Source organism: Colobus angolensis, unplaced genomic scaffold (genome assembly GCF_000951035.1).
Source record: "Colobus angolensis palliatus isolate OR3802 unplaced genomic scaffold, Cang.pa_1.0 Scaffold183, whole genome shotgun sequence".
Classification (NCBI taxonomy): domain Eukaryota; kingdom Metazoa; phylum Chordata; class Mammalia; order Primates; family Cercopithecidae; genus Colobus; species Colobus angolensis.
The window spans coordinates 3,838,217-3,838,510 of record NW_012114966.1 but is presented as its reverse complement, the minus strand read 5'-3'; the positions used below and the strand labels follow the sequence as shown (position 1 = coordinate 3,838,510).

The window sequence follows — 294 nt, the reverse complement described above, 5'->3', positions numbered from 1 at the left end:
ACAAGCCAGAAGAGAGTGGGGGCAAATATTCAACATTCTTAAAGAAAAGAATTTTCAACCCAGAATTTCATATCCAGCCAAACTGTTTCATAAGTGAAGGAGAAATAAAATCCTTTACAAACAAGCAAACACTGAGAGATTTTGTCACCACCAGGCCTGCCCTACAAGAGCTCCTGAAGGAAGCACTAAACATGGAAAGGAACAACTGGTACCGGCCTCTGCAAAAACATGCCTAAATGTAAAGATTATCGATGCTAGGAAGAAATTGCATCAACTAATGAGCAAAATAACCAG

General features: G+C 39.5%; 1 protein-coding gene across 1 annotated transcript in view; it reads right to left on the bottom strand.

Moving 5' to 3' along the window:
• The window catches only part of KCTD16 (potassium channel tetramerization domain containing 16), a 337,796-nt gene that overhangs the window by 323,692 nt on the left and 13,810 nt on the right, over positions 1–294 (bottom strand). The window lies entirely within an intron of this gene.